Source organism: Polyodon spathula, unplaced genomic scaffold, assembly GCF_017654505.1.
Source record: "Polyodon spathula isolate WHYD16114869_AA unplaced genomic scaffold, ASM1765450v1 scaffolds_3596, whole genome shotgun sequence".
Lineage (NCBI taxonomy): Eukaryota > Metazoa > Chordata > Actinopteri > Acipenseriformes > Polyodontidae > Polyodon > Polyodon spathula.
This window is the reverse complement of record NW_024475056.1, coordinates 5,001-12,641: the sequence shown is the minus strand read 5'-3', so window position 1 is coordinate 12,641 and position 7,641 is coordinate 5,001. Positions and strand designations below refer to the sequence as shown.

The 7,641-nt window shown below is 33.2% G+C and overlaps 1 long non-coding RNA gene across 1 annotated transcript; it reads right to left on the bottom strand.

Moving 5' to 3' along the window:
• Positions 1-2,509: 2,509 nt before the first annotated feature.
• On the bottom strand, positions 2,510-6,951 carry LOC121312110. The gene is made up of 4 exons (XR_005949687.1): positions 6,854-6,951; positions 6,655-6,765; positions 2,801-2,872; positions 2,510-2,603 (listed from the first exon to the last, which is right to left on the bottom strand). It is a non-coding gene; the product is annotated as an uncharacterized LOC121312110 (long non-coding RNA).
• Positions 6,952-7,641: the final 690 nt, after the last annotated feature.

Below are 7,641 nucleotides of genomic sequence, written 5' to 3'. Positions count from 1 at the left end.
TTTTGATTTAAAATTGTGCATATTGTAAAACACTAATTTACTACATAAATTGGACATATTTTTACAATATAGACCTATAGGAATGTTAACATAGTCAAACAAATCACCTTGAGTTTCTTCATTGGACTTGGCATCTCCTTTCTGCAACTCCACAGTCTCACATTTAGCTTCAGTTTCAAGCTGTCTTAACTCAGTAATGCAATCGGACAAAACCTACAAAAATAAAACATACAACTTAATGGCCTCAAGCACACAACGTAAGCACTGGAATAAGCAAGATGCTGTATGGAAGTACCATACATAAACTACCCTTGAACAAGAGTCACTGGAGAGGGTAAGAGGAGTGCTGCATGTTTATACTTCATTTTCAATCAGCAGTATTATTTTTACAGTTTCCATACACTTTCAACCTATAAACCTCAAAAAACATTTGCGCGATACACCAATACATTTATTCAACCACAAGGTAATTTACATTGGCACATCTGTAATAAGATGAAAGTAACTGTCAGCACAAGGAGGTGCCCATTAAATTCACCCATATTTTTTACTAAATAAGAAACTTCCCATTAATTAGACAAATGGTTCATGTCAACGTCTTTATTCATTTATTTTGTGACAGATGGGTGGCATTTCTTTTAACAAGTATTAAATCTATCAGTGTTGAGGCTTTATTTACCAATATGTGGAATAGCTCCTATTCAAGTCATTTTAAACAAATACAAGTAAGGGTTTCTGAGACCTAGAGGCATTCATGTGAAAACCTTCATGTGAAAACTATCCAACCACAGTATCATTATACAGTGCTTACAGAAAGTCTACATCTCCCTTTCAAAATGTTCACCTTTTGTTGCCTTATAGCCTGGAATTAAAATGTATTAAAATTATTTTTTTTTTTCTTTCATTTATCTACACATCCTACCACACAACTTCCAAGTGAAAAAAAATATTCTAGAAATTTGTAGAAAATTAATTAAGAATAAAAACTGAAACAGCTTGGTTGGATAAGTGTCCACCCCCCTTGTAATAGCAATCTTAAATTAGCTCAGGTGTAACCAATCGCCTTCAAAATCACACACCAAGTTAAGTGGCCTCCATCTGTGTTAAATTGTAGTGATTCGCATGATTTCCAAGCTGTAATTGCTGTCAAAGCTTCTTCCACCATGTATTAACTCAGGGGGGGAGGGTGGAGACTTATCCAATTATGATCTTTCAGTTTTGTATTTTTAATATATATTTTTTGTCAATAAAAACTTTCTTTCCCTTAACAGTGTGGAGAATGGTGTGTAGATAAGTGGAAAAAAATCCTAATTTAAATGCATCAAACTCTGAGGCACTGACAACAAAATGTGAAAAAAAGTTCAAGTGGGTGTAGACTTTCTATAGGCACTGTATATTGATTGTCAGTTCATATTGTCAAATATAATTAGGGCTTCTGATTTTCTGTTTTAACCAAGAAAAATGAAAACGGTGCATATGCAACAAACACCAGAACAAAAACGCTGGAAATAGTTACTCAGTATGTTGACATGATCCCTTTCCCCGTGAACAAAATAAATAAAATACAGTAACCTATGAAAAAAAATAAAAAAAAATAACACAATGGCAGTCCCTCTTTTCTGACTTGCATCTCACATTGATTCGTTCTGAATACTTTAACCCACCCCAACTACTGAGTGGCAGCAAATTCCTACATTTCTATTGGAGGATTGTAACACTACTGCGAACTTTAAAACAGTATAACAATTACTAGAGTGGAGGATTGTTCTCTCGCAAGATTTAAAGCTATTGCAATTCCACAGGGAGTAGTTACATGCTCATTGAACTTAAAGAATTGCAAATTGTGGCAAAATGTAAAAAAAATACCTAAACACACAGAAACCATATGCCCGTGATCATAAGGATTTAGTTGTGGAAGACAGAAAAGGAAAGAAGGTGCATGAAGTTTGCAAGTACTGTCGAGTTAACACATGTTGTGACAGGAAAAAAAATTCTGTAGAATTTCATACAGTATATAAAAAGCAAAAGCCCCGAAAAAAAGAAAATAACGATTTACATAAAAGTTGAAAATAGCTAAAAATAAGCACCGAAAAATTAATGTAATGAATAAAAACCGAACAGAAGCCCTAAATATAATTTAACGAATGTCTGTTCCAAGTTTCATCATAATTGGGATGTACTGTGGAAGCTAAAAAGTAATGTGCACCTAACTACATGTTTCAGAATGGAAATAATGTTAGGTAGAGCATAAAAAAGAAGCACCTTTATTTCATTGTCTTTACATGCAATAGTGTCTTCTGAATCTTTCTGACTCTTCTGGAGTGTTTTCATTTGCTCAGAAAGTTCTCTGTATTGCTCTTCCCAGCTTCTGGCCTCTTTCAATAGCTGAAATTGGGGGAAACAAATATGAATTCTTTAACACAATTCACAATCACTGTGCAAAGAAATGCATTAAAATTAGTAACTTAATGCATTTGCGCCTGTATCTAGATACTTACATTTTTTTTACTGTCTTTTAAAGTGTTGTTTTCTTTCAACACAGATTGCAGTTCAGCTTTTACTGCTGCTTCTTTTAGTCTGGCCTCTTCCAAACAAGTTTGTACCTAAATCACAAAGCGTAACAGTCAGATAGAAATAGTGGTTCTTGGTCAAATTGAACTTTGATTAGTTCTGGGCAGCAGTAACCAGTACATACTATATTGTGTTTAAAAGGCTACAAGCAATGCAAGGCAAGAGTTTATTAATCACCAAAAGTGAATACAAAATTTGTAATTAAAATTAAACATGTTTTGCAACTTACCTTTGACAGTTCAGCACTCTTAGAATTAATTAAACTCTGAAGCTTCTTGAATGACTTTTGAGTGTCAGACAACTGGAAAAAAAAAAAAAAAAAAAACACACACATTACTACAGTATTTACAAAAAAAAAAAAATCATACAAATTAGCATATATCATAGTCCACCATTGACGCAGTCATCTTAGAGGTTTTCATTAACTAATTTAGAGAAAATAATACAAAAAGAAAAATAGACTATTCTTAGACTCTCAGTCATAAAAGGTTTTGAAAGCATTGCATAGACCCTGTTCACACCACTGTGCTGGCCCAATGCTGCCACATATTTAGTTCTGCAACACCTTTAATATTTGTGGTTTAAGGAACCTTTGTGCGTTCACATATGTGACTAAAAAACAGGCCTAAAAATGTGGCAAATTGTTTTGTTTTGTTTTTTTAATGGAACGATGCACTCAGAATGGAAGAGCTACCAGGGTATGCAGTAATCCTTAATTTGTAGCGCATGTTTCTTATTAATATATATTTTTTTCAATGCAGCACAGTAGCAATTTTATATACAATCACATTATTCTCTCAAGAACACGAAGGTATTTAGAACGCATGAAAGACCTACTTGCAATTGTTGACAGATATAAATATTTATTTTTGTAATGGATACTTCACTCAGATTGCAAATGACTAACAGGTTGTACATACAATGACTGACATTCACAAGACAAGACTGACCACCTAATACTACTGCTCCCTCCTAAGGAAAGACACGACATTAAATAATCATTAAATAATGATTCAGTAACCGGTTAAACCTGGGATCATTTTATACAAAAATAAACATATTTAACATTCATTCCATTTATAATAAACATTTATGTATTTTACATTACACATGTTTCTTCTCAGTTATACGTATTTGTTTAACAAACACGATCGTTAAACTAAACAAAGAATAAACATCAGTATTACCCCTTCTCTTGGAAGATTACTAAACATATGGGTATAACAAAACCCTTGTTCCACGTGTAGCTACAGCAACTTCAGTAAGGGAAATGCCCTAATCCAAACACAGCAATACATCGTCATACATCAGACACACTTTGCTCAACATGCTCAATACATAACAAACTACTGCTCTGTCACCAGCAGAACAACATTAACAATAATAATCACAACAGGTATTGAAATATTACAGTGTAAATACAATTTTTTACACTTTCCAATTCTAAGCAATTTACAAGCTTACCAGTGCCATTAATCAATAAAGACAAATATATATATATATAGACAAGAAAAGAAATAGAATTTTTAGATATCATAGTAAAACTTGAAGAAGGTTCAATTGAGACTGACCTTTTCTATAAACCTACTGACATGCACCAGTATTTACACATGTCCTCTGCACATCCAATACACACTAAAAGGGCAATCCCAAAGGGTCTAGGAATAAGAATACGAAGAATATGCTCTAAAGAAAGTGACTATGTATAACAAAGACATGTATTAAAAACAAATCTTAAAAAAAAGGATACAAAGAGAGAATTAGAGACAGAGGTAAGAAATGTGGATAAAACTAAAAAGAGATGATCTACTAGATTATACAAATAGAGCTAAAAAGGTCAAGACAGTCCCATTAGTAATGACGTACTCTAAACTTTTGCCCAATATTTCTAAGATAGTTTGGAAACACTTGCGGATTCTACATAATTCAGAAAAATTGAAAAAAGTATTTAAGGCCCCAGTTGTAGCATTCAAAAGAGAAGCTAATTTAGGTGATATTCTAGTTCACACTAAACAAATGAATAATTGGCAGAATAAGTTCTACAAATACTTGCACTAGTACATGTAAAGTTTGTAAATACATGGACAAAAGTAAAAATATAATTAAACATAACACCACATATCCACTAAAAACTAATATCTACTGTAAAAATAGCAATGTTGTTTATGGAATAGCCTGTGAAAAATGTGATGAAATAAAATATGTTGGAGAGAATGGAACAACTTTATATTAAAGAATTCAGAAACACCTTTCATTAATTGGAAATAAAAGAAATGAATGAACCAATAGTACAGCACTTCACCAGTCAAGGACATGACATAAATGATGTAAAGTTTGTAGTAATAGAAAAGCTAAAGTTAGACAATGCGACATCTAGAAGAATAAAATAAAGTAAATGGATAAATAGACCGAACAATTATGTCAGCGAGACTCAACAGAAAAGAAAAAACTAACTAATTCAAATAAATATCTCAAAGTTAAAAATAACTAAATAGACAAAATTAATTCAAAAGTTGTGCATGCTGATGTGCTGGGGAGACTATATCAAGGCTGATCCTCACAGCCAGCATTGCTTGATAATATGAATATAAGTTTATATAAAATAATGTTAATTAGAATTAATACAGATTTAAAAGATATAAGTAAAAGTGAAGTCACATATAGAACACCATTACATCATATAAGAATACATCTTGGATTTGAATATAAACAACAACAAGTAGTTGTCATGCCGTCAAACACCTATAAACACCTCCAATGTTTTGATTCAAACACAGGCTCCCTTGAGAAAGATATGTACAACATATCGAAACGTTGGGCAGTTGGCTCTTTGAGCTAAAATATATATATATATATATGAGCTAAATATATATATATATATATATATATATATAAAGTAATAGAAAAAATCATGTTGGTTCAACTTGGAGTTAGTCTTCGTCATCCAGGTGGCTATTGTCAAATAGAGCTGCAGCATTATCCTGCCTGACTGTTGTGAGACGCTGGCACAGAAAAGAATCCCAAATTGGCTGTTTACCTTTCCTTGTAAACCTTGCTGCATGAAGTACAAAAAAAGCACATTACCAGACGTGAAATTCATCCTTGCCAAACTCGTTGATCCGATCTTCAGGGTTGATTGTTACTGTTTTTGGCATCTTTGAACAGCTCTGGATATTGACTGAAGTAAACTGAAGCCTCATTCAACACCGAACTTGAATACCGGAAGCAGTTTTATTACACAGGTTTGTTTACGTAAATTTAAAGCAACGTTACCTGTGTTAAGGTTTATATATGATATGTGTATTGAATTGGTTATTATCAAACAAACAGAAAAAGCCTTTCATGTGTTTTGCCCTCCCCAAATGTAAAACCAAAAAATCTCCAACATCATAGAAATTCTGTGTTTTTCTGTGTTATCATAAAAAAATCAAATTGGCAATGTGACATGAAAAGGAGGCGTAAGTCTGCTTTGCATTCATATATATGTAAAGGCTGGCCCTGATCTTGGATTGCAGGCCTTGAGACACATCGAAACAGCGTCCTAAATCTAGGCCTGCCCTGAGCTGTATACATGCCGCCCTATAGGGTCGGGTCAGTCCCGATTTCCTAGCAAATGTCCCATGTCCCGATACATAGGAAGAAAGTCCCGATATTTACTCATACAAAAAAAAATAAATCTTTTAATCTGCACAGTATAGTTACTGAAATCCACACGATGTACACAGTGCGGCCGACACATCTACTGATCACTAACTTATACAAAGGTAAGAACGCTTCATTATGTCTGTTTTTGCTGTTATGATGGTCGTGTCGTGTTGAGTTGTGGGGGATACGTCTATTATTTGATAGAGTGTTTTTTGCGTATGACCCCCCTACCCCGGAGGTAGTTTCCAAATGTTGGCAAGTAAAACAAAAAAGACCATTTTAGTTCGGTGGACAAAAGTTTCTGCAATGGGTCTTCCTTATTGTCTACCGAGTTGTTTATTTAGGGTTATTACTTTCAGTTTCTGGCGAGAAGGTTCTCAGCCAGCCTGCTTGGAGGCTTTCAGATAGCGGATATATAAAAAATATGATACTGCTTACTCTTTCTTCTTGATGCAGGTTCTTTCTCCTTTCTTCTTCTACAGCAGACTGCAGTGTCCTGAGCTTTTCCATCAGGTTTTCATTATTTTGTTGTAAAGCTTCAAATGCTTCCTTTTAAAGTGAAAGAGAAAACAAATGGTAAACTACCACAACAATTGATGTGCAGCGTTTAACATATATTGAGACATTGCTTTATTACCTGAAGTTTTTCATTTTCATGGGCAGAAGAGGATTTTGTTTTCTCGGACTCCACTAACTGCTGTTCACTTTCCTTAATCTAAAATTTCAAAGTAAAACATATAAAATATGAAACGTAAAACGTGTTTTTCTTGTTGATTGTAGCTGCTAGTCTCAGGGGGCAACCTTACAGCTACAGATTTATTATACAATGATTGTATCAACAGATTACTTTTGGTAAATGTGCTGTAAAATAATAATTTATGTAAACTTTTCAAGAAACAATATGTATGGTCTAAGTGTAACAAGTGCATTATTTTCAATATTATTTTCAAAGGTAAAGATTCAACGAAATGTGTGCTTACCTTCTGTTTCAATTCTGATATTTTTTCAAGAACTTCACATTTTTCTTCAAATAACTGCAGAATTCTTTCCCCCAGTTGCTTTTCTGTCACTAAAATAATAATAAACATGGCAGTTAGAAACTTTAAACCCAGTATATAGAATACAAATTGTAATATTTATTTACAAGCATATTCATTTGTTTCTTTCTTTTCAGAAAACAGAAATTTTAAAAGAAAAAAAAATGTAACTACTGAATTTTTTCCACATTAAAAAAAATAATACATCAAGTTTTAAAACAAACAAACACTCCCTGTGATGGCTCTGGGATGCAATAACATGTACACACAGACTGGTGCGTTAGCATATTAAAAACAAGCAATCTCAAGCTTCACATTGGTTTTCATATATAACAGTAAGATAAGGTTACTTACATAGGTATGTCCTATTCTTTATCTAAAAGAAAAG